Source organism: Zootoca vivipara, chromosome Z1 (genome assembly GCF_965207765.1).
Source record: "Zootoca vivipara chromosome Z1, rZooViv2.hap1.1, whole genome shotgun sequence".
NCBI classification, from domain to species: Eukaryota; Metazoa; Chordata; class Lepidosauria; order Squamata; family Lacertidae; genus Zootoca; species Zootoca vivipara.
The window spans coordinates 36,035,752-36,062,897 of record NC_142583.1 but is presented as its reverse complement, the minus strand read 5'-3'; the positions used below and the strand labels follow the sequence as shown (position 1 = coordinate 36,062,897).

Below are 27,146 nucleotides of genomic sequence, written 5' to 3'. Positions count from 1 at the left end.
AGAACACTGTGACAGATGCCAGACTGCATGTAAATACTGTTTACCTTCCTGCCACAGCGGTACTTATTTATCTACTGTACTTGCACTGGTATGCTTTCGAACTGCTAGGTTGGACGGAGTTGGGACAGAGCAACGGGAACTCACCCCATCGCACAGATTTGAACCACAGCGCCACCCGCTCCCTAGGTGATATAAAACCCACTAGGAGGTCAAACAAGCATCACTTAGAGCATATAATCACACCCAATGCATGGCAATAGTTGTGGCAAAAAGGGCTTACTTTGCTTTCTCCACTGCATCCTCTAGTTCAATGGAGTCATTTTGGGTTGTGAGGAACCGCTTTTTGTTAGGATACTACTTTTGCTAAGTTTAACCCAGCTGCCCTACATCTGATGTCATAAATGACGTCAGGTGTGGGATAGATAAAGGTGCAGCAAAACATGGTTTGCAGCAGGCATCCCCAAACTGCGGCCCTCCAGATGTTTTGGCCTACAACTCCCATGATCCCTAGCTAACAGGACCAGTGGTCAGGGAAGATGGGGATTGTAGTTCCAAAACATCTGTCGGGCCGAAGTTTGGGGATGCCTGGTTTGCAGAGACTACAAATCAGGGTATTACTAGTGCTTGCAATCCCCTTACATAGCTGGTACATCTCAAGTCTAGATTACTGAAATGCAGTCTCTATTGGTCTGTCCTTAAGGTTTGTCTGGAAGTTGAAATTAGTGCAAAATGCACCAGGTTATTTTGCAGGGTGGCCTATAGTCAGAAGTTACCTCCCCCTGCATAAAGAATAAAATTGGCTGCCTATATGATACTAGGCCAAGTTTAAGGTTTTACTTTTGATTGATAAAGCTTAGGATCAGATTATCTTCAAGGCTGCCCAATCTGAAATCTTATTTGACTAAAATACAGTGGTTGGGATTAAGAACCTGGTATTTAATCCAGAAGCAGATTTTACAATTGCTGTTTAATGGGAAATTTATACACGCTTTGCATATACCAGTAAGTACAACTGAACCAATGATCTTGGTAAAACCAAAAGAAAACAATCTGAAAAGACCAAAACTATAGACTACTACCCACTTATGTCGGAGTATTCTGAATAAAACTACTAAAATATAAGAAAAAAATCAATACATGAACTCAAGCTATACTGAATAATGTTGTGATCTAAACTGTTTAAATATAAATATTGCCACTGATGGAAGGGGGAACTGGAAGGAGGGGGGATCTAATTTTCCTGCTTCTTCTCAAATCAAGCTCTGCTACTGAACTCAGAATAAGAGATTGGCTGAGCACTCAGCCCAAGGGGACTACTGTATACCGGTAGGAGTCTGTCCTTAGCAAAGGAGAAGCAGCATAACTGTGCTTCCTGCTTTCTAACCCACCGAACACCATTATTCACTTTAGAGGCACAGCTTAGCTGAAACATGGCAAAGACATAATCAATGGGGAAGAAGAAGAAAAGCAGGCCATTCTCTATCCATCATTTAATATCACTGAATTTGTCCAGCCTAGTTCACTCAAAAGGCTAAGCCATGGATTGTTTAATCAATACATGGCTTGCCTGAACACCCTGATGCAGCCCAGCAAACTAATAATGGTTTGTTTTCTGACAATGATGTGAAGCCATAGTTTGGCTTTGACTTTCTAAATGCTTAACCATAGTTTATTTGTCCACCTCATTCCAAATGCATGTCAAGCTACAAAGGCACAAGGCAAAAGCAATTTGAAAACACACTTTTGCTTGCTTACTAATTTGAGAGACAACTAGTGGTTTGTTGAACAAACCACGGTTTAAGTTTTTTGTGTGAACACAGCCTCTGCCTGACACCAAGCAGCTTGAGCTGTTGGAAAAAACTCTTTGGATCCAGAAGTATTTGGATGCCCACACCCTTATTTTTCACAGGAACAGGAGAGGTTTAATCATGAGCAAGTCCCTTTCCTGCCCCCAGAATGCACATTTTGCCACCTTCCTCATCCAAACATAGATGTGGCATTTAGACCCACAAAGCATTACATAATCTTCTCTACCAGGATGAGCTACATGTATTTGCATAAACTGACAAAAAATTTAAAAGCTAAGTACAACTGTAACCCCTTTTAATTTTATGCAATTTTTCTCCCTTTGAGTGTGAAGGTATTTCCCCCTCTAATATAGACATAACCGAGACAGCAGTCAACATAGGTTGACGAAAAAGCATGCCAATGCTAATCCTTAAACTACCCATTAGGCACTTAAACAGTGGTAGGAATGCAATCTTTTTTATTTTTAAAAAACAGACAGGAAGTTTCACTGAAGTTTCATCTTAATTTCCAATTATAATTATAATTTATTCAGAAAAATCATCCAGAACTAACAAAAAAAAGATAAAGACACTCACTTAATACAACAACTCTATTATCAGCAGTCCTTTTTATTTTGTTTTGTAAGCTAAGCACTGTGAAGCCAAGAGTACAACGTTGTGTGGATGAAATATCAAGATAAAGGCTACACTACCTTTCAAGTTGGTCCACTGAAAGGCATCTTTTCAAGAGTCAATGTTGTGTTTTAAGGTATACTGTATGTACTGGGAACCAAACAAGAGTCTGTCTGAACACAGGAGCTATGAAGACTTTATTTTTAAGTTGCTGAGCTGGAGTCCAAGAATTGTGTTGCAGTTCTCCTTGCGCACTTTTCTTCTTCACAAAAAAACTTTTTATTGTGCTTTAGTAGAAGGTCAATGGCTATCACTTCACTACTTGAGCACAATGGTGAATTGAAACAAGAACTCATAGCTGTTTAGACCGACAAAGCTACCAGTATGTCTAAGCCAATAAAGCGATTTGTTCATTAAAGCTACTAATAAAGCAACCTTTTGTTAGTCTATGAAACATCAGAAGCCTCAGAGAATGCATCTAACTGCAATATTTCTGGCTTTCCCACAAACTCTAGAAATGTCTCTTAAAACAAGTTCAAGGCTTAGTATTTTGATTTTCCTATAGGTTGAACACAGTAGTTGCATTTAATAATTCCATGTTCATGTAACAGAAAGCCAGGTTAAGGCACAGCTAAAATGCAAAAGCTGTCAATAAAGCCAACAACAGTAACAACGTATACTTTTGAAACAGAGTAAATAAAATTACATGACTCTAGAAAAGGAGCAAGCATTTGATAAGGGACGTACTAACAGCACCCATGATGCTGCTTGACCAAGTTGTGGGTGTCTGTTTACTGGGCCAAGAGGTAGGAGTCAACTTGCTTCATTCCAGTTAAGTTTAACACTGGCAGCTTTGTGGATTTTGCCCATCCTGTATTTGTTGACTGACAATATATGCCAATAATATACACTCTATTTTAATGCATTTTTAACTACCCTTTGAAAACCACGAACCCGAGATCTTAGGACACTTTTCTTATGCATATTTTCCTCAGTCCATGGTCAAGAGTACTTGGTCAACTATAAAAGAACCAGAGCTCTCCCCAGAATGTAACTAACATGTAGCCTAGTCCTCAAAAGCGTATGCCATAATAAATCTGCTATTTTAAGGTGTGTGTTGTTTTTGCTCCCCTTTGGAAGCTATCATCGAACAGGATAGTAAGGTTATCCTCCCAACCTCACAATCGTTGTACATCACAATGCAAATATACTGATAATCAGGTGACAGAAAAATAAGAGGGATGTGTGAAAAGATCAGTATGCAGAATCTAGAAAATTAATGGAGAATAACAGGATGTAGCCGGGCCTGGGAGAGAGAAAAATATAGGAGCATGCATGGAAAGTTACGAAATAATACAAACCAAAAGGAAGAGCTAAATGGTGCGACTCTAAATCATTAAGTTATTTACTACACTGTAGATTCAACTGATCTACAAAGGCCAATGTCCAATGCACATTTAATAGGGATCAAGTCCCACTGAATTTATTTCTACATGAGTAGGAACAAAACTGAGCACCAAGACAAAAACATAGGTGCAGACTGTGGGTTGTTTCGTACATGTATGTGTATCATTCAATTACTAATTCAGATGCTACACATTCAGATTGTTTAGAGTTATAATACTGAGACTAACCTCCCCTTCAGGCTATTCTCTCCCTTCTTCTGTTATGTTCCACGTTTATAAGTTTTTGAGTTTCTAAGTCCTACTGAGTTCAATGGGACTGTCTCCCAGGTATGCGAGTATATGACTGCTGCCTTACATAGTCAAAGGGCATTAACACTACTGAAATGCTGGATTCGTTTTGTTGACAAGAGTTCAGCCACCTGTTTAATACTTCACAGAAATGCCATGTTTTCTGCTGCTCCAGAGAAGCGGACACGCAATGGATTCAAACTTCAAGAAAGAAGATTCCACCTAAACATTAGGAAGAACTTCCTGACAGTAAGAGCTGTTCGGCAGTGGAATTTGCTACCAAGGAGTGTGGTGGAGTCTCCTTCTTTGGAGGTCTTTAAGCAGAGGCTTGACAGCCATATGTCAAGAATGCTTTGATGGTGTTTCCTGCTTGGCAGGGTGTTGGACTGGATGGCCCTTGTGGTCTCTTCCAACTCTATGATTCTATGATTTATACTTCTGTACCAGAAATCAAATAATAATTAAATTAGGCATTTAAATGGCTGCTGTTTGTAAACAATTGTGTTCCCCCCCCCTGACTACAAAGAATAGCGCTACAACACAGAGACTACCATTCCTGCAACGTCCAAGCAGGAAGCAGATCCAGTAGAAATCCAGGTTTAGATCACCACTCAGGGATGCTTCCTATAAGGTACTGTATTTTTAAACTCCTGAAGTTTAGCAGCTGCCTTTGTACAAGACACTACTCTCAGCATAAGGTACCTCTCACAACTTATGCAACTAAAATACTAGTTGCAGCTTTGAAAGAATACAAGGATGCAAAAGTAACAAATGCATTCCTTTTTTAAATGCAGTTTTTTTCAACAACGAAAAGTCATATGAACACAAACTAAAGCAAATGAGTTCTAATTTACACCAATTTCCTGCTTATTTGCACTTTCATACCCACAATACTAAGTCTCCTGCCATCCACTTCAACTACAAATCAAACCTTAATCAAAGATAAATTCTCCAACTTAGTTTCACTTTAAATAGTAGTAGTTTCTGGGCCTGCTTTTTACCCTCTCTCTTTTTACCCTCAAAGAGGCAACTTTTGCTTCCAGGCCTTTCCCATCTCACTGCATATGCTGTTCTTGGCAAGCTTCCAGCTTTGCTCTAAAAGCAGTCTTGGCTATATTTTTCCCTCCAGCGAAGTGCTTGGACAGCTCTGGATTTTCCCTTTTCTGAATAAGGGAGGGGGGGAAATGGCCTATAAATACAATTTGTCTTGCCTTCTATAAAGGCAGGAGGAAACGTTAAAGAAAATACATAGCTAAAAATAAATCTTGAATACCTGTAAAAGTAATGGCAAAGTGAGAAACAAGTGCCTCACATTGTCCTGAGTTGTAAAAAGAACAGAAGTAAGCCACTAAGCCTGCCACAAATACACACAGGCTAAATAATAATAAAAAGTAGAAGAGACCTATCCACACACTCAGGAAACAGGATAAAACTGTTTTTGAAACACACAGTGAGTCGGGGATCCACTACTCACCACTTGGCCTCCACAAGTCTTACAACGTCTAAATGGCATGTACTGTATTCTCCTCTGTGTATTTTCAGGGATATACTGGTATTTGTAAAAATCCATTCAAAAACGGATGTCGTATCAAATACAAGGACACCTGGGGCAGAGAAAGAGGGATCCTCCTTCCCACACATTGATTAGACAGAGTTTTCTGAATGCAGGACAACACCCAGGGCTTCACACATTGTGGCTGGGTGAATAGCAAAGTAAAGAGCGACATATGGATACCGTTTTTAGAGTGAAAAGATTTTTTAACTCTCCCTGAGATTTAACGGAAGAGTAGTTACATCAGGCTAGACAAATAGTCCATGTAGCTGGGTAAGGAGCACAGAGTGATTGCAAAAGAAAGTTTAGACCGTAACACTGAATATGCAGAAACACCACAGCTGTATTTCATTGCTTTGTAACATATTCAATACCTCCTCATTAAGTCTTGAGAAATGGAAGAGATTCAATCTTATCAGGAAATACAGAACGATAATTAGTAGCCATACAAAGAAAACAAACTATTAACTGTAGAAAACACCTATCTTACATAACAGAAAAGGCCTTAATAATTCACAAGTAGACTAAAAAAATGGAATATCAAATTTCATCATTTCATCATTATTACACACAAGCTCTCTGCTTAACCCCAGACTTCTGCACTGGGGCTACAATCTAACACAAAAGCCCACTAAAGTCAGTAGACTTAAGTGTAACTAGCTCTGGGATGGATTGTGACCAATAAATTTGGTTTCAAATCACGCCATTTAAGGTGTTTCACATTTCTGTTCTAGGGGGGTACACATGGGCTCCCATGAATTGCTGGCTTCCCTCTGCTATGATCCCTGATCACTGTCCATGCCAGGACTGATAGGAGGAGTCCAACAACATAAAGAAGCCCATGGGTTCCCCATCCCTGTTTTTGGAATAAGCCTAAGAAGCAGTAGTGAAACCATTGTTCCCCATAAAACTTTTCTCAGAATGAGCTGCAATATAAGAACAATTGTACAATGAGGCAGTGACAAAGGTTTTCTGGAAAGCTTGGATTAGGGTCATTTGTATCAGAAAATTTTGTTTGGATTTTTAAAAATGTATAATGCCCTAGATGAGTAATCCAGTTAAGCCTGTTTATTTTTCTTGTACTTAGTAACCAAAGCTAAAAATATTGAAAATGCCAACCTTAGCTGATATTTATTTAAAACTTGCATCCTTTCTTTGTTACTAAAGCTAACGCTATTCTAGGCTGCATCAACAGAAGTATAATATCCCAATCAAGGGAAGTCATAGTACAGTCTATTCTGCCTTGTAAAGACCACAACTGGAGAACTGTGTCCAGTTCTGGGAGCTACAATTTAAGAACGATATTGACAAGCAGAGTATGACCAAGATAATAAAGGGCCTGTAAACCAAGTTTGATGAGGAATGGTTGGGGAGTTGGGTATGTTTAGCCAGGTAAAGGAGGTAGGATATCCATCTTCAAATGGCTAAAGGGCTGCCGCATGGAGGATAGAGCAAGCTTGTTTCTGCTCGAGGGTAGGACCCAAACCAATAGATTCAAGTTACAAGAAAGGAGATTCTGACTAAACATCAGGAGGAACTTTCTGACAGTAAGAGTTGTTTGACAGAGGAACAGACTTCTACAAGAACTTCCTTGGAACTTTAAAGCAGAGGTTGGGTGGGTCATCTGCCAGGTATGATTTAGTAAAGAATCCTGCATTTTAGGGGGTTAGACTAGATGACCCTCAGGGTACCTTCGAGCTTTAAAATTCTCTCAGTCTATGAATTTATGACATGGGAAATGTCCCAGTGAAAAAATTAAACTTGCAAACCCCACAACCGTGTAGTGAAGACTTTGAAAACAACCTGACTTTGCTTAGTTACCCCTGCAATATCTGATTACATGAAGTGCAATTCTCAGCATCCTTCAGAAGCAAGCCCTACTGGTTTCAGTGGTACATGTGCTTGGGGCTGCAGTCTTAGATCACTAGATTGCTCACCATTCTTGAACTTCTCATTAAGGAAGAGATGCTAAGCTTCCAAGGATCTCCAAGAAACTCCATGAAATCAAAACACATACTTAGGTAGTGTAATCCATCACCTTATCTCCTACAAATCCTTTACTGCTGGGGCCCAGCATGACAATAATGATATTTTCATTGATCAAGAAAGTTAAGTAGTTATTTTCATAGAACTTTCCACATTATCTCAAAATCATTCTTAAGTTGGAACAATTATTTTAGAATCTAAAACTTTATCCAAATACAGTGTTTTCAATTAGGTTTTCCATTAGTACATTTATCACAGGTTAATGCCATATACCATTATGTTGCCACTCACCGAGTTGTTGTTTACTTTTCTAAAAATTTAGTTATCTCCCTTTTGCTACTTTACTGTCTAGTACTACTTTCAGTATCACTTCTGTTTAGGATTTTACTACATACAAGTATACTCAGTAAATTTACAGGGGAGGGGAGTATTTTAAAAGGGTTTTAACCAGAGACAAAGAAGAGCATTTTGCTCTCCTGCTACATATCCATTCAATATATATCACTACTTTATAAGAGACTCTGAAGTCAGCTAAGGTTTCCAAATATTCTGCCTGCATTAAGAATGCAGCTGAAAGGGGCTTTTCTTCCTGATACTCCTACCAAGATCTAAAGGCTACTGTATGGCTGAACAGCAGAACTGAGAGTAGTTAGGATCCTTCTTCACAGTTCCTTTTCTCCCACTGCAACCTGAGGTATCACAAAACGAGAACATGAACCATACCACAAAACGGAATGATGAAAGGGATCTGTCAACAGCAAATCAATATGAAACCTTGACAGAGGAACAAAATTAATGCTGTAGAATTCATTCCTTAAAGATTCTAAAGGCAAGATTTCCAAGCCTAAACAATTGAAAAGACTACCTGAATCTCTTCTACCTGGAATCTCTGGTCTACAAAAGTACAGTATATACTTACTGCTTATACCTGTCTCAGTTCAAATGCTAGAAGAACGGTCTCCTCCAAAACCTGAACTCCTAGAACTTATTATGTATTCAACAATGCAAGTTTAAAAAGCAGAGCAATGTTGTAAAGCTAAGCACTCTATAGAAAGTTATTGAAATGGGATAGACAGCCAGCTAGGCAACCTCATTTTGCCCCATTTATGCATACGTAATATAGTGCAGCCTTCAATTACATGATTACATATTACTTTAGCTATACAACTCCTACATTGTTCAACACTCAGGATAGGCAGTGTTTATAAACATATCTGCATATTAGTGAGGCTGTTTTAGGACACCTCCCTTGTTTGCTGTAGAAGCTGACGTTCAGAAACAGTAAGCAGAAACTACAAAGCTTTATACTTTAAGCAAATGAATGTCACTTCAAAAAACACACATAAACCACACAAAGAGATATATGAATTGAGTTTAAAAGATAGTGAATGTTATCCAGCTAAGTCATACTCACAGTAGACCCCATTAACGCAAAGCTAAGCCAAACCATGGTCTAGTGTGAATAAGCAAGTGTGTAGGCTCACAGAGAAAAGACAGCACCTGCTCCTGCCCTCCTTCCCGGGACCTGCTTCTACCCAAGGCTAAGTCGTGGTTTGGTTCAGCATTACTTCCAAATCTGGGCTCATGCCTTGCCTTGCCTCTAAGGTTTGCTCTTCATTTACTGCTCAAGGTTTCTCTGGACAAGACAAGCCATGAATCTGGGTTCAAACACAACAAACAGATGGACAGATGCATGCAGAAAGTAGTTTACATAGCAAATTCCTGAAGTGATTCCAGAAGTTTTAATCATGCCAAAACAAGTGACTTTTTTTTTTGCTATTCATGATGTTGGGCTTAAAGTTGCCAAAATTACATGGTGAGCTATTTACACAAACTGCTTGCTATGTGAAGCTGCCTCCGTATGGCTGAGCTATTTACCGGTAGTTACATTGATATTCAAAATCAGTCATATGAAATGGCAACCATTTCAGAGGCTCTTTCAAGTAACACCAGTGTGGGATCTATAACATGTGAAGCAGCTCTTAACCACTGAGTGGTAGCTGCAAATGTGGTTCTACCCTGTTACAATCCTCATTTTTCAATCACTTACGAAATATGAATGTCAGACTGGGCACAAAAAGGGAGAAAAGTCAAGAAGAAACCTGTGTACTTCTCCAGAAATAGTTATATTGTAAACAGACTATTCTGACTATTCTTGCCTAACCTAATATTAAGCTGTGTGACATTACCTTCCATAATTAAAGTGACAGTAGCAGGTGTATTTTGTAGGTTCTTTTTAAAAAATGTGGAACAATGAACATGTTAGTCTTCAAGCTACCACTGAACTTTAGTTCTTGCTACAAAAGGCCAACACTGCTACTCTTCTTGAACATACTGAGAAGGTAATGGCTCAACCCATCCCAAATGTAACTGGGGTGAAACTGTTTGGTTGACAGCACCCATACTTAGCCTTAATCCAGAATCAAGAAGATGAAAGACAAAGTGCAAGTCAATGGATGAGGTAGCTTCTGAGAGGGAAAATCTAGAAAGGAGAGAAGCAGCCAAAAAAACAGTGAAGAGAAGGCATGGCAAAGAACTGTCAGAAATTACTTGGAAAGGCCAGAATTTAATGGCTCTTTTGAAATCTCAAAGAACGTAGAAACATGTCATCATCACCATCTCCTAGTAGCAATGGCTTCTTGTCAACCACAAATACCAGAAGGTAGGATAAATGGGCAGAGCACAAGATGACACAAGCTACATTCCACATTAGTCATATTGAACGCAGACTCATTGAAATCAATGAATATGACTAACTTAAGTCCATTAATTTCATGAAGTCTCCTCTAAGTAAAATTCAGTTGCCTACAACCAACAGTCTTTTGAAACAAAGGTTCATTACCTTACTCAGCTTTTTCTTGTGGAATAAACAGGCTTTGATACTAGACAGACACAAATGAAAAGAAGGGGATATGCTAGCCTAAGTAGACCATAAAGAACTAAAGCCATTTTTAACTTAAGATGTTCTAAGAAAAGTGTAAGACTGTGAGCTAACCAATTCTATGACAAAAATTAATGTGCACCATGTATGTTTTCTTAGATGTGCCATTTATTTTAATAGAATTTACTTTCAGGGAAGTGCTTTTCGGCACCATAATCTAAGACTGAAGTTAAGCACATCAGCAGAAGTGCTACTAAAACACAGATAAATGGAATGAGATGATCCAACAGGTTGTTATATTGTATGTGTTGAAGAGGTGAACTAGAATACAAAATCTAACAAATGGTACAAGTCCAGTATAGCATTAACACCTTTAAAACTGTACTGTCCACTACACTTCCTCAGGAACTTAATAAACCTGTTTTACTAGTAGTTATTTTTAAACAAAGGGTTTGCACAATACAATTACATAGTGAGACAGTGTGCAAAACATAAGCATTAGTGTAGCTCTTTAAAAGTGGCAGAGAATATTCAAAAGTTATACTTCATTGGCTTTACTATATTGAAATGACTGATACAGCAAGAGGACAAGGAAAAGAATATGGCCAGGAGGTTACAGGGACATGGATAGAGAATGAACCATACTTGATCGAAAACGAGGGGGAGGGGGAAACCAAGTGAACAACAGTTCTGCATTGGAAAAACACATTGGAAAATATGTAAATGAAAAAAGCAATGCCAACTACAGACATGAAAAGAGAAAGAGAAATAGTGGAAGCATTAAATGAGCTAAGACCTAATGCATAAAACAAATCAACAACAATTATTTTAAAGTTTGTGATCTCATGTTAGTGTATTTGCAGTTACCGTACATTTAACATTAAAGCTGCAATCTATACAAACTGGCCTCGAAGTAAGTCCTGTTTAATTCAATGGGACTTATTTCAGAGGTAAATTTTATTTAATTTTTATTATTTCTTAAGAATGCTTGTTGCCCCCGCCCCTTCAGCACACTGGAGGCCAGTGTGGGGAACAAAATACATATCACATAAAACACAATGGACCACCATGCAAACAAATTAAAACAGTAAAACAAATTAAAGCCACACACCTGAGTTACATACCATCTATTAATTGAAACACTAACACCTCAGTCCTAACAATTTCTACTCAGAAGTCAGTCCTATTAATTCAACTGGGCTTACTCCCAAATAAACTGAGATAGGATTGCAATCTTAGGCTAAAATCCTAACCCAAACTATGAGGGAATAAGCAGCTCCACTGAATGTAACAAGACTTACAAAGTTTGTTCTTGGTGCCAAAATGATAGAAGTGATGGCACCAACTGCACTTCTAAGAGGAGGGCATTCCACAAGTGGGGTGGCAGTGCAGGAAAACCTCTCCAGTGGTATGCAGAGAAGGGCCACCTCTGAATATCTTAAGTCATAGGCAGGATGATATAGGGCTTAGTTTGGGAACCTGTGGCCTTCGAGATATTATTAGACTACAAATCCCATCAGCCCTAGCTGGTATGAGATGATGAGAGTTGTATTCCAGCAACACTTGGCAGGCCACAGTTCCCTATCTCTAATATATGGGAGAGATATTCCTTCCGTTATTTGGGTCACAAGTCACTTAGCACCAGCACCTTGAATTCGGCCCAGAATAAAATGGGCAGCCAATGTAACTCCTTCATAGGATAGCACTCTAAGTAATTTTAAAAAGCAATTTACACTAATTAGAAAACATGGTCACATCAATTTCCATGGCAACTGCATGGAGCAATACAAATCATGTTTACTCAGAAGTAAATTCTACTAAATTCCACTGGCAAAGCAATCCTAACTCTAGCAATGAAGCAGCAGGTTGTGACAGCAATGCTGCATCTGCAGCCCCACTGCTCATGCAGGCAGGAGCAAAAGGAAGGGAAGGGGGACCCTGTTCCATGCTATGCCTGGCTAGAGATGATGCAAGGACTGGGCCAAATAAGGCCCAATGTCATCAAGTGACTCTAGTGCAGCCAATTCTGCAGGTGACTGTCTATGTGAATCCCCCCAATGTTACTTTTGGTGGAGTTGATTAGATTATTTATACCCTGCTCATCTGGTTTCCCCAGCTGCTCTGGGCGGATTGCAGCATATCTAAAAACATAATAAAAACATCAAGCATTAAAAACTTTCCAATACAGGGCTGCCTTCAGGTGTCTTCTAAAAGTTGTGTAATTCTTTATCGCCTTGCGATCTGAAGAGTGTGTGTTCCACAGGGGGGGCGCCACTACCAGGAAGGCCCTCCATTGTTCTCCAGACACCATTAGACTAGAACTCCCATCAACCTTAGCCAGCATGGCCAATGGTTAATGCTGGCATAATTTATTAGTTCTTAATTCAACAGCATCTGCAGATAAGTTCCCTATCCCTCATTTAGGACTTCAGAATAGCAACCCAATCCATGTTTATTTTGAAGTCCTCACAGAGTTCAATAGTACCAAATAAATGCTGTAACAATGCAATCCTATGAATGTTTACTCAAAAGTATGTTGTGCTGTATTCAACAGTCACATAACAAAAGATATGGCAAGCCAAACATTCCAATACTTGCACCAACCCACTGGTGGATAAAAATATGTAGCTAAAGTTTATGCACGTGTGCTGACCATGTTGAGTCTTCTGGTAGAACTCCTACTATTAAACAGAGAGAGACAGATGAAAATTACGCAGCACACTCTTGAGCATCAGGCCAACAAGAAGATTTTCAAAATATGGACAGAGCGGGTTTTGTAAATAATATGTAACTCATATATAGTTATAAACTTAAGGCATCACAAGCATTTAAACTGCATTAAAACTAACTTAAGATAATTTCTGATATAACTTTGCAGTGCAAGGTGCTACCGGTATTGCATATTAAAAATGTACAGAGTGTATTCAAATCTCAGACTTTTCAAGTGCTCAAGACCAAATGAGGCTGAATGACTCCTAGCCTTGCCCTGCTTATCTTCAGACCATCCAAACCGGAAGATACACCCAGTACCTCACAGTAGTCAACATCAAGTCCCTGTAAGAAAAACAGGCATATACCTGGTGGAGGGACCAAAAGTATGCAAACTACTTTTTGTAGCTGGTAAAGGGGGGGGGATGCGGGAGAGGGGGTGAAAAAGAGAGAAAGAGTCTTAACACTTGGAGGAAACACGATGTCCGAAGTCGTTCCTTGATTGGCTCTCTCCAGCCCTTCTCTTTTCATTAAGCTACCCAACAAAGCCATTTAAAGCTCCCCTCGAGATGCACCCATCGTTTCCGCCTGACCCCGATGGAGAGATTTCTCGGCCACGGCTAAGAGGGAGGGTCAGTTAGCGCAGCAGACCGTGCAGAGCGCCCGGCAACGTGAGGCGCATATGAAACGAGGGGCAGCGGCGGCGGCTGCCCTTCACACCCCACCAAGTGCCGCGCGGGGCACTGCCGAAGCATCCCATTCCCTTTTCCCATCCTTCCCGCTCCCCGCCCCCTTTCCCTTGTTCCAACCGGGAGGAGCGGAGGAGGAGGCGAGAGGGTCGGCATCCACGTGCACAGTCCGCGGAGCCCGGTGGTGGGATGCTGCAGCGGATCTGAGCGACAACCCCACCGCACCATCCGTCCCACCGTTTGTTACTCACTTCGGGAGGGGGAGTGGAGCGAGAGAGAGAGCGGTCGATCAGCGGAGCCGGGCTGGGTTTCCTGCCGCGACCGTAGCAGACGTGGGGCCGAGACCACCGCTGCTTCTTCGCCCGCAATGTGGCGGCCGGGACTGGAGGGCCGGTGTGGGCTGGGCAGCAAGTTCGACAGTTCGACGCGAGAGAGGAGAGTCGGCTCGGGGGTCTCGGAGGCGCACAGCTGGAAGGTGCAGGACGGGTCCTCGCCGGCACCGGGGGATCTTCAGTCGCAGCAGCAGCAGCGACAGCAGCGCGCTCGGGGTCGCTTCACATGCAGCCGCCGGCGCCTCCACCTCCTCCAGCACAGCGCTGCCCGCCGCTTCCCCCCGGGGCCGGTGCGGCCACCCCCGGCCTTGGAGGGGGAGGCGGCGAGTGGGTCGGGCCGCGGCCCCAGCCCCAGCCCGGCTCTGGCTCTCATACACTCTCTTCGGGGGTTGCTGCCGCCGAGGGCGCTGCTAGGGCCCCAGCCAGGCAGAGGCAGCGCGGAAGCGGAGCCGGACGGCCAGGCTCAGCGCCGCTCCCGCCCCGCTCCCAGGCATGTGGGTGACTGAGTCTCCGCGCTGGGTCCGGTCGCTCCGCCGAGGGCGGCGGCAGGAGTGTGAGGAGGAGGAGGAGAAGGGAGCGGGGCAAACGGGGAGCCGCTTCTGTTTCAGGAAGGGGAAAGGGGCAGAGGCTCGCGCGCGCAGCCACGGGACGGTCCGGCTGCCTAGTCGCTCTCGGGAGCCGCTTGTTTTCTGTCCCTCACGCGAGCGCACACAGTCAGCGCTGAGGAGGAGGGAGGAGGAAAAGAAGGGACGGCCCGTCGACGGCGGCGCGGGAAGATGACACCAGCCGTAGCCTGGCAACAGCAACCCCCCCTCCACCCGCCGCCGCCGCCTCCCGGTGCGAAGTAATGACGTAGAGGGGTTGCTACGCAGGGTTGGTTAGGGGCGGGGTGCTGATGCTGCGGAACGGTGTAGTCCGGGACACTGGGGTGAGTCGAGGAGGAGAAGAGCGGCGAGACGGCCGCCTCGCTCTACGCAGCCGCAAACTTGGCGGGTGGGGTGGGGTGATTAACCTCTTCGCCGCCGGACCAGCCCTGGATTTTTGAGATGAGGAGGCCGATTTAACTCTGGTGTCGTGGGGCTCCGAACTGGATGCAAAATCCCTCTTCAGTCGTGAAGCTTCCCTGTGTGATTCGTCAGCAGCTCTCAGTCTCTGCTACCTCACAGGGCTGTTGTGAAGATAAAAGCATCGGAAGGAAGGGAGTTGGCCACTGAGACAAAGCTCCTCCCCTGTTACCCTCTCCCCACTCCACTGAGAGTGCTGCTCTTTGCAAACACTTATAAAATATATGTTCTGGGTATGCAGGACTCGTGATCTGTGTTTGTCCCACGGTTAGCCACCCAGTTTCCAAGTGAAGTGATCATGTTGCCCGTCTTGAAGCTCACCTGGGTTTGCAGCACCTTGGATTGCGTGGTAGAAGTGCAATCGAGCACTATGCAGCCCGGAAGTACACCCATGTAATGATCAGCTGTTTTTTAATAATATGGAAGAAATTTATTAGACTTCTGCGACAAAGCACATGGCTGGTTAATCTGAGGAAACTAGCTCACCTTATTTGAATAATGAGGTATCTCCCTGGCCATCACTCTAAAAATTAAAAAAATCTAATGAAACTATGCAAAGCTTACTAATTTTTTTGCAAGAGGGTGTGAAGAAAAGATAGAACATCCTGAGGAATTGGCAGTGCTAGCATAAATGTTATGCATCCGAAAGGTCCCAATTCTGACATCTCCAAATTAAGATTCAGGAAGGGAAATACCTCAGACTGAGAGCTGCTGCCAACCAGAGCACACACTATTGGTCTAGAATAGCCAGATAGTCTGACCCAATATGACTGTTTTGTTCATAATTCCTGCAGAAATGTCCACCCCACTTCCACCATAAGGCAACTTAAGAACTATCTTGTTCTAAGGGAAGTCAAGAAAAGACAGAACAGCCTGCACATAACCCAGCTAAAGAGAGCAACACAAAAAGCATATACTGAAGCTGTCAGTTATCCCATGACAAGCATGGGAGGCAGCTATTGCAAACAAATGTGAAGACCACTTGTATTTGTATTCTCAGCATTTTTATTGTATTTTGCCTCAGGCACGCTTTTTAGCAGAGGGCAATTCAAAAAAGCAATCAATAAATAATGTGTTGTCTGCCTCTTAAGGATTTGTAAACTTCAGAGATGCTAATTCAAAACCCTGATTTAAAATAATAAATAATAAGTGTATTCCATCTACCTAATTTCAGGAGATTTGTAGGCATAGAGTTAGGGACAGTGGTGAAACGAGTGATCACTGAATTCTATTCAAAATAGAAAATAATGCCAACCCAGAACATATCGGGGATACAAACATTATGCAAACTAAATATTTAATTAGCAGGCTGCATTGCATTATATTCAACAGTTTTTAAAAGAACCTACAAAATGTGGCCTCTTTATATACACTTGGTTCTCTGTGGTCTTTCGGAAGCTGCCCCTTACCTAGGAAGTCTATCTTTTGGTGGCAAATACTGTATGGCCCAATTTAACCATGGCTGTCCACTGGCAAGTAGATCCTACCTACTCAGTGCTGTGCACACCTGGTATCTTATTTCAACTAGGCTCTCAGCTGCTCTACATGCAGTGTTAGCAACAGGAGCCACCTGAGCTATGGACCCCTGTCAAGCTAACAACATAGTTACAGGTGAGAGGCAACTGGGTTTAGCAATGGCATGCACACCACACAGTAAATTCTCCTTGCTCATTTGATGCCACATTTCAACAGAATATGTGCTTAGTGGTGAGAGCCGAATGAGCCACGGATGCTCAATTAAACTTCTCACTGCACCAGGCTTGAATACTAGGAATTTAAAGCATATCCCTGCACAAAGAATCCTGGGAAGTGTAGTTTACTCATCACACAGCTACAATTCCCAACAGATTTAACATACTACAGTGCCCCGAATTTGGGGAGGGGGAAGAAATGTGCTTTGAATGTGTTTTAAAGGCATAGGGCAAATATTGTGGGAGTAAAATTCAGAGTCTGTTCCTCCCACAACCGCATTTAAGCAAAAAACAAAAAACAAATACATACTGTTAAACATGCAAAGCTGAGTCTTGACATATAGCTGTGCCCAAACATCATTTCTATGTCTGGGGCTGGTTCCTAATACTATGCTACCATCCCATTCCAGGCCTGTCTCCCCAGTGGCATAGCATAGGTTGCCAGTGCCCAGGGCCATGCAGAGGGTGGGTGGGAAGGAGAGAAATAGATGGGCATGCATGCTCATTCAACTGCCTAATGGTGTCCACATCACCCAAGAGATCGCAGCTGCAGAGATAGGAAAGGAAGAGTCGTTCCGTTGCCTGGAGAGGTCACTTCCCAGGTCGCATGGAGAAGCCGTTTTCATCACAGCCCCGTGAAGGAAGGCTGCAACTGTATTGAGGCAGCACTGGGTGTTGAAAGTTTGCACCCCTAACGATTTTGCACCTGGGGCAACTGCCCCTGTGCCCCCCCCCCAACACTACTGTGTCTCCCAGTTCTAAATATGGCCTGAAGAAGCACATAAATAGTTTTTTTTAAAAAAAAAAACTCAGGGCAGGAGGAGTAGCTGTGGTCCTTTAAGAATAGTGGTTCTGACCATTCAGATAGCAGCTCCACAGGTAGAAAATTCCTGCTGCTCTACCACCAATTACGGTATTGCACAAGAAATCTACCAGCTGTTTCTGTTAAATCATCAGCAACTAGCCAAAGTCACATGCCTACAACTCTTTCTTACCCTATCAGCAGCATTCAGTGGCTGAAAATGCTTTATGACATTAGGCTGCAGGAACAGAAGCAACAAGCAGCAGCAATCGCCTGCCCACAGCTCTCATTAAGTAAATTGATATTCAGCTTTCCCTCTACAATCGTGGAACTGTCTCATTGGTCTACACTGAAATTATATAATATTTTATTTTAACAGTCATTCAATGGCATTTGTATATTATATGACTTCCAGGCACATTTCACATCCCTGTTCAAGTTTGCCAGGGGCAGAAACAGTTGCCGGTCAAGTCCCCCAAATATTTCCTGCTGCCCAAGTCACTCCACCAGTAACAGTATATTTGTACACAGCACAAATTAAATCCTTGCTCCCCTAATGATGGCCCTTGCCACACCTTCACTCACCCAAATTTGTCCTCCTGGAGGTGACCCTAGGCAACTGTTTCCCCACCTTAGTTACATTACTTCATTGTAATGTAGTTAGACTCTCTTGGCTATCCTGCTCAACTTCTATATTTGTGATGAAATAGGTATTACAAAAACACCATCATGCTTCCATTCCTGAAACTAAGTATATAAAAGCAGGAAGAAACTGAAAAATCTCTATCCTCAGGAAACAGGAATCTTTAAGGCTACTTAACATTTATATTTTTCAAGTGTTCAAAGTGCTTCAGATACACTATTTCTGTGATTATTACAACAACAGTTTAAGGTAGTTCAGTAATGTTATATCTATGTTTCAGTTGTGGGGAGGGGCTGGTAAAAGGGATAAAGGTGAGAAAATAGTAACTTACATAAGGCTATGGGGAAGTCTGTAGCTGGGATGTAAAGATTATGAGCCAGCAACTTTCTAGTTCATTCGCTTGGCCATTACACTCCAAAAGCTGTCATTAGAAGGTCCAGTTCTCTGTTCTATATTGCCTCAGCTTCAATTTAGCACCCACTTGCAAATAGGCAAAATTGTTTGCTGCTTGTTGATTGGTCTTCCAAGTGTATTGGCCATATGTCATCACTGCCAATCTATTTGTGGCAAAGTTATGTGATAGCGTCCTTGTTTCTTTCCCATTAAGAGGTCATAATGTGGCATAATGTTGCAGTTGTTCCCCTCTATGGATACCATTGAACACCTACCCCACCCTCCCACTATATATAAGGGTCTGGTGCAGGGGTCAGCAACCTTTTTCAGCCGTGGGCCGGTCCACTGTCCCTCAGACCATGTGGTGGGCTGGACTATATTTTGGAGCGGGGGGGGGGGGGGAGAATGAATTCCTATGACCCACAAATAACCCAGAGATGTATTTTAAATAAAAGCACACATTCTACCCATGTCAAAACACTAGGCAGGCCCCACAAATAACCCAGAGATGCATTTTAAATAAAAGGACACATTCAAATCATGTAAAAACACACTGCTTCCCAGACCGTCCGTGGGCCGGATTGAGAAGGCGATTGGGCCGCATCCGGCCCATGGGCCTTAGGTTGCCTACCCCTGGTCTGGTGACTTCTGTTTCAGTGTACAGTGGTGCCTCGCTAGACGAAATTAATTCGTTCCACGGGTCTTTTCTTATAGCGAAAAATTCGTCTAGCGAATCCCATAGGAATGCCTTGAATTTTTTTTTAATTCTTTTTTGCCCATAGGAACGCATTAATTGAATTTCAATGCATTCCTATGGGAAACCGCGATTCGCTAGACGAATTTTTCGTAAAACGCATTCGTCAAGCGAGGCAACCTCCGCTCGAAAAATCCTTTCGTTAAGCGGAAATTTCGTTAAGCAGGGCATTCGTTAAGCGAGGCACCACTGTATCTGAAGAAGTGTGCATACACACGAAAGCTTATACCAAGAACAAACTTAGTTGGTCTCTGAGGTGCTACTGGACTATTTTTTAATTTTTCATATAAATATTTCACCTGGGTCAGACCAACCCGGCTACCTACCTGAATCTAAACCCTTTACAGACCTTACAGTTTGAACTGTCTACCTCAAATACCTGAGAACTTCAAGGCTGAATACAGGCAGCTAGTCATGTGTGGCAGCTCACTGAGGTCTTAGTAAACTTGCTGTTTTTGCTGCCTACCTGGAACTGCAGAAAGGGCCGATTCTCAAGCACCAGGGGGGCATTCTGCGAGGGTCATATGTGGGCATTGAGTATATTCTCCATTGTGTGCAAGTTCTGCTCATAAAAGAGTGATTGTGATGAGTAAAGTGGGATGCCTAGGGACTGGCAGTAGAGGGGTCATTGCTGGCTGTAACACTGGAGCTGATGGAGTGAGGACTCTATAGTGCTGCCTTGCATCTTGTGTGTGTTTTGATGCAGGGTGTGTGCTGGAGATGTGTCTCATCAGTGTGAGTTCATTGACACCCTCTGTGTGCCAGACATCCTCTCTTGCACAAAGGGTTTCCAATGGCTCTGGTGAGTGTGAGTATTGGAGCAAGTGTTGTTTTCATGCCTTTTTTAAAAAATGGTTTGGATTTAATGGTTTCCCCCTCCCAGGCTGAGTGTACATTGGATACAGTGGCTGTTCCACCAGAACAGCGGCATCTAGTCCAGGCATATAAGATTGTTATATAAGTTCTTCATAGGGGATATGAAGAAGTCCCAAAACCTCCTTTCACACAGATCAACATTTCAAACGCCATAATATTTAGATTCAGAAACATATTTAACCTACCTCTTGTCACAATATTCAGTGTGTGTACTTTGTTGAAGTGTATGGGTTTTTGTATCACAGTCCAGGGTTTGATTTTTTAAAAAATATAAAGTTAAATGTATGAACTGTGATACGGCTTTAAACATTGATTGCACTTGCACTTTTGAGAAATTAAGCTATAAATCACAAGTATGTTGTTAGTGTTTAAATTATTTTTCAACACTCACAACGTACTAGCTATTAACCATATTTTAAGGTGAACAGTTTATGATTCTTAATAAATCTGTCTATAAACCAATAAATAGTACATAGCTCCATCCTACGAAAGTTGACTCAAAAGTCCTGCTGAGTTCAGCTGGACTTGCTTCTAAGTAAGAATTGCCAGGATTAATTGCAGATACAAAGTCTTTTTAGTTTTAGATGCCAGGTGAAAACTTGAAGTGTTGCTTTTTTTGTACCAGGTATTTGGAGAAACATACCCAGAAGACATATTTTTCTCTAAAGAGATTATTTTTATTGCATTGATTTTGATATTTGATTACTTATTGTTTTGTATATTTTATCTTTTTCTTGTGATCTGCCCTAGGGTCTTTGGATGAAGGGTGGGCTATGAGTTTTTAAAAACAGATAAAATATGTTCATTCAGAAGCAAATCCTACTGAGTTCAACAGGGCTTACTTTCTGGTAAGTGAATTTAAGATTGTGGTCACTGCCATTTAGCAGAAGAAACGCAGATCAATCTATGGGGATGGTTTTACTGTACTGTTGAAGCAGTTTGCAACAAAATAACAGAAGGATCCTTTGCTGAAATGTCTTTTTAATGAATTGCTTGACTTTATACCAAACAAGACTTAATATTTCATATCCTCAAAATGAAAATATGTTGACTTGGAAACATCTTGCCACTAAACAGCGCCCAGTCCAATGCTAATTTTGCCAGATGTATTTATGCCGATGGCTGTATAATATTGGTATTGTCTAATAAGCTCCAACGCATGAACTTTATCTTCATTTTGCAGACTGCTTGGCAATGTCTGAACCTGTTACTGTTCAATTAACATACTAAAAAGGTTTGCTCAAAGGTGTTACGTGGTCTATTAACAATTCAACAGGGGAAATAGCTGTGTACCGGAAGTTTCTTTCCGAGGCTAACTAGTGAAGAAACATTTATGACCACTTTGCTTGCAGGGGTGAAAGGGGGACAATGTAAGGAAAGGAAGGAAATTGAAGTTCTGGTATTCACAGCATTCCTTGTGAAAGAGAAATAAACATCCCTTGTGTAACTGATAACACCTTCACATCAAAGCAGGGAGATAGTGTGCTATATTCTTTTTCACACGCTGTAAGCCTAGAGTAATCAAATCTAAAACAGTAAGAATTTTCTTCTCAGTGCCAGAGTCTCTGCCCCCCAATTTACACACACACACACACACACACACACACACACACACACACACACACCAGTTCAGCAGATTAGCACAGACTATCACAAAGGTTGGTGGAATTTTTTCAAAGATTAAGGAAGCATTAAGAGCTGACACCTAGTTTTTCTTCCTGCCTGTATTTTGCTATTTACTACTGCATTTATTCTCCATCTGAATGTCTTTCATTCAAGGTGTTATAAGAATTTTGAGGTCATATATATATATATAATTGTTCATAAAACATGTACATGAATGTACAGAAACATGTCTGAAGCAGCACAGGAAGATCAGCCCTGACTGACACCATTTTGACTCTCTCTGACCAGGTGTTCCTCTGCAAGGAAGAAGGGGGGTGGGGGGAACCTTCTCATTGTCTCAGGAATTAAAGTGATAATCCCTGGCATCCTGATACCTGGGTGCCAGACAAAAGGGTGTGATTAACTTGGCTGGGAAACAGGGAAATGTAAATATCTCTCTCTTTTGTTGATTAGGCTTTGGGGGCAGGGGGCAGGGTCCAGGATGCTCAGATTACTGCCACCAGACCTCCCCTTTCATGATGTACCTATGATGAATCTAGGGAGAGGGGTCTTGGGCTACACCCCTTCTGTGACATATGAATGATGCTTCTGGGGGGTGGGCTGAAACCAATTTCAAATTTCTTTTTAAGGGCAGGACACCTTTGTTTGGGGTTCCTTCCTTGTTCTCCTGCGTGAGAGGAAGGACCCTGTTGCAACAGCGAAAATAAAGGCTTTGCTTCTCAAACTTCTCTGGTTGGCCTCTGTTATATTCTCCAACCGATGGAGAACCCAATAAGGGAATAAGGGCAGATTTTTGCCTATATCAAAGGCATCATTCATTCAAGGCATCTTGAAAGGAACGTCTAAGTTAATACATATTTCCCACCACCACATTTTTATACCAAATTTAACCCAGTTAGATGCTGGCCAAAGAAGAACTCTTGTTTTCTAATGGGATAATATCATTCATATATATATATATATATATATATATATATATATATATATATCCTGAGCTATTCAGAAATAGGGTGGGATACAAATATGATCATTATTCAATAAAGGGAACAGCTGCATAAAAAAGGGACACTTTCCTTGTCTGTGCATCTTTTAATTAATAGTTTATTAATGCTCTCAACACATACACACACACACACACACACACACACACACACCATCCTTTTCTTTCCCTCTGTGGTAAGTTCATGGGTTGAATAACCACAATTTTTATGAGTAATAAAGAGTCAGGAAGAAACTAGATAGAAATTATGTGAAATAGAAAGGGTGGAGGTTGGTGCTGGTGATTTTTGCTATAATTCAGAATTGCACTATGTTCCCCCCAATCTATCTCATTAAAGGCTTCTAGGTTTGTAGACCAGATGTGTTTGTATTTGTAAAGTGTCCTTCCCGTGGTATGGTAAGGTAATTTTAGAATCTTAATGACCTTACTGAGAGGGGTGTCCAGGGAGAGGGCTCGTTTGTTATCCCTGTGTATTATGTCGCCCATTTCAAAATGTGATAAGTCAGTCCTGTGACATTTGGGCATCCTCCTGCTCATTCTGCAAAATGCAGCAGGCCCTGGACAAGTCCTGCCCTGACAGCACCAGTCCCTCTTCTGCAAGACACAACATGCATTTCATCACCAACTCCAACTTATCGGTACTATTTTGTTTTTCATCAAATACTGGTATGCATGTGTGCTAGATTTCCATCCTCTAAGAATCAGTCTTTTGGCTGCTAGAAGATTCCTTTGGAGCCACCACTGGCCTCTCTTCCCACCATAAAGATAAAAAAAACCATAGAGATATAGCTCAATACAAAAAACCATAGAGATATAGCTCAATACAGCTATACTGCCAGGTCCTTCACAAGGAGTTTTGGTAGCATAACTGACAATGCAGCCGATCTCATATCAAAATTAGAACATTACTGAGCCATTTCAGGCGAAGCACCAAGAATTATATATCTTCAGCATTGCAAGTGTGTTAATGTGCTCAATCTTTTCCCACTTCCAACCCACAGAAAGATTTCTGGTGAATGACACATAATTTTGTCCAGCGATGACGAAGTACAAAGTCTGAAGGTCTCCTTCTGTTGATTCCTTGAGGCCAGATGTTCTAGCTCAGGCATCCCCAAACTGCGGCCCTCCAGATGTTTTGGCCTACAACTCCCATGGTCCCTATCTAACAGGACGGGTGGTCAGGGATGATGGGAATTGTAGTCCAAAACATCTGGAGGGCCTGAAGTTTGGGGGTGCCTGTTCTAGCTCATCACACCATAATTGCTTCAGAGATTCTATGAAAACCTAAGCTGCGCATTTAAGTAATTTATATACAGTACATCTGCATTAAGATCATAGAAACCTTAAGCATTGGCAAAAATAGGGTTTGGCACATGGCTCTGACATTGCTAAAGATTCTAGGAAAACTGAAGTTGGAACTAGATCTTACACTGGCAAACATAGGATTCCATCTCCTTTGCAAAGACAACAGAAAGACAGAGGTAGCAGGTGATCATATATTCTTTCCTGCAAATGTTCTCCCAGTACTAAGGCCATGTTTCTTCTAGCCAGGAGCATTTCTGGAAAGTAATGATTTAAAACTGTCAAGGACGCACTTCTAGGCGAGATTTGTTGGGAGCAGGAAATATTAATCACCAGCACTCAGCCACCATTCTCCCTGCAAGCATTCCTGTCACACTGCATTGGTGTTCCAAAAGAAATATGCAATACCTAGTTGCCCTAAGTCATGAACAGATGCTGGAGCTGTAAATACTCCCACTTTCTCACACCAGGGCCTAAAACCCCTCACGCTGCTATATGAAGTCCATGAGCTCACCTGTTGTGTACCTCACCTGGGGCACTTTTGAAGTGCCAGCTTTAATCCAAATCTTCCAGAACATTGACCTTCAGCCAATCTTCAGTTCAAGGTGGTTCCCCTACAGGTATGGTTTCTTCATGCAAGTAAGTGGACTGAGTTTATCTGCTATGCACCAGCAAACTTGTCTGGTTGTTTTGACAGTAGGCTCCCTTCACCTCTGAGATCTAGTTAACATGTGCTTAGTAACAGAGTTATATCCTGCAAAAATAGGTAAGGTATTAAGGATAAGGGCACTGAACAGATGAGGGGCAAGCTAGGTATGATAGGCAGTCTCTTTTCCCTGTTTGTTTGACTTAATGAAAAACAGCCTTGGGCAACTGCAAGTTTAAGGAAAAGGCAGGAGCTGCTTAACCCATTCTTCCCTTCCATTTGCCTAGTCAAACTCACCAGTTGCTAGGGATTTAAAAGTGAACCTACCTAATTTGCACCTTCAGAACCAAAGCAGAGCTAGTGTTTGAAATTCACACTGCTCCAAATTTTGCAATGCAGTTCTCTAACCAAGTAATGTGCACAAAAACGCATATAAATGTGCATAAAACCACCAATATTCCATACAAAATACCACACAAAAATACTTTAAATTAGGGGAAATTGCATGCAAAAAGATGTATATTAGAATAAATATAAACTAAAATGCTAGTGGAATGTCATAAGGGCTTTTTAAAGGGAAAAAATGCAAACTGATGTTGAAATGTGGAAAATAAACTCAAGATTTCAAAAATGAAGATCCGAAAGAAAATAAAATTGACAGATTGGCTCGTTCCTACACGTTGCTTGCCCGCCTGTTAGAGAAAGAAATGGGGTCTCCAGATATTTTTACCCCAAGGGAGAAAGGGAACTTGGGGATGCTAAAAAATAAAAAAATAAAAAGGGGGTTGAGCAGATGTGCCCACTACTCTTCTGCCTTTGATTTAAGTCTGCTTTTTCATATAAAATGAAGAAACAATCATTAAAAGATAAAACAATCATTAAAAGAAATAATAATAATAATAATAATAATAATAATAATAAACTATGTTCCAGAAAGGCAGTGTGTCCTGACCAGGGCTGCATCAGAATGTTTTGCCCTTATGGTGGAGAAAGGAGTTCCGATTTTCCTTCACTTAAATTCAGTTTCGTACAATATAGTATTGATATGCTTGCAATTGCATATACTGCAATTAAATACAACCGTACCTTGGAAGTAGAACGGAATCCGTTCCGGAAGTTCATTTGACTTCCAAAACGTTCAGAAACCAAAGTGTGGCTTCTGATTGGCTGCAAGAATCTCCTGCAGCCAATCAGAAGCTGCGGAAGCCACGCTGGACATTCAGCTTCCTAGAATAGTTCGCAAACCAGAACAGTCACTTCTGGGTTTGCAACGTTCAGGAGCCAAAGCGTTCGAGAACTAAGCTGTTTGAAAACCAAGGTATGACTGTACAGTGTGTTTGTTATTATATCACTGTGTGCTAATTCAGGAGAGGATGAATGGTACAGGGGAGGGCCTTGAATTTCATAGGGTTAGGCAAGTATGGTCAGGAAGATACCTGTCTCAGGTTCCAGCTCTTTAGGTTGGGACAACTTTGATGATTTCTTTCTTAGCTCGGTTGGTAGAGTATGAGACTCTTAACCTAAGAGTCATGGGTTCAAGCCCCACATTGGGCAAAGGACTCCTGCATTGCAGGACGTTGATGACTCTTGTGGTCCCTTCCAATTCTACAATTCTATGCTTTAGTGATGGATTAAACTTGAGAGACCTGGGTTCAACTCCCCTTGCTGTTATGGAGCTTACTGGGTGCCCTTAGGCACATCACTACCCCACAGGACTGCTGTGAGAATAGAATGGTATGAGAATCATATATGCTTCCCGAGCCCCTTGTAGGAAGGGTGGGAATTTAATATAATATTAATTAATTCATTTCTATTAGACCCGGAAGGATGGGGTATAAATCCCTATCACAAATAAAAAAATTATTCAGTGATGCTTATGCTTGGAGTGTTACAATTGCCTCCTGCCTTCTCAATGGGTTTTGCACAGGGGACAAGATCTGGATTTCTGCATGAAGAAAACCAGGAGGGAGAAATAAGCCGAAAGAAGGCTTAGAAAGCCAGTGTGGTTGTGTATCCTTCATAAATTATAAAGCAGCCAAGAGAGCATGGAGGAATATATTTGCCCTTGCAGGTCACTTAGGACAGC

General features: G+C 41.8%; 1 protein-coding gene across 1 annotated transcript in view; it reads right to left on the bottom strand.

The window, feature by feature from the left end:
* FBXW7 (F-box and WD repeat domain containing 7) overlaps positions 1–15,036 on the bottom strand; it is a 117,262-nt gene extending 102,226 nt beyond the window's left edge. Inside the window, exon 1 of the mRNA XM_035114048.3 lies at positions 14,183–15,036. The gene's annotated coding sequence lies outside the window, so the exon portion shown is untranslated. The remainder of the gene's footprint in view (positions 1–14,182) is intronic.
* Between the last annotated feature and the right edge of the window lie 12,110 nt (positions 15,037–27,146).